Below are 405 nucleotides of genomic sequence, written 5' to 3'. Positions count from 1 at the left end.
CTGAAAGCACTGAAGAATCTATATAAGGAAAAGGCTTCGGTATAATCGCTTTGTGCCCAATCTGTGCGAATGTGTGTGATATTCCACGCCCATCTGTCAACCTAACCAGTTTTTTTTAGCCCTAAGTAAAAGAGAATTATAACCATTCCTCATTTTCTTCCCGTAGAAAATGCATCCGCCCGTCTTCGCCTTCGTGTTGGTAAGCCTGCTGTCGGTTTCCCTGGGTTCTGCCCAGGAATCTGAACATACCAAGAAGTTACTGGAAGCGCGCAAGACCCTGGAGGAGTTCACCGTGCCCGCTTTGAAGGATAACTTGAAAAGCCGGTCCAATGTTGAGTTCTACATGAAGTGCGTGACTGGCAAAGGGCCCATGCAACAATATTGGCACCGCTCTCAGTAGTAAGT

The sequence above is a fragment of the Penaeus monodon genome, chromosome 34 (assembly GCF_015228065.2).
Source record: "Penaeus monodon isolate SGIC_2016 chromosome 34, NSTDA_Pmon_1, whole genome shotgun sequence".
NCBI classification, from domain to species: Eukaryota; Metazoa; Arthropoda; class Malacostraca; order Decapoda; family Penaeidae; genus Penaeus; species Penaeus monodon.
The sequence above is the reverse complement of the archived record's forward strand: the minus strand, read 5'-3'. Positions refer to the sequence as shown.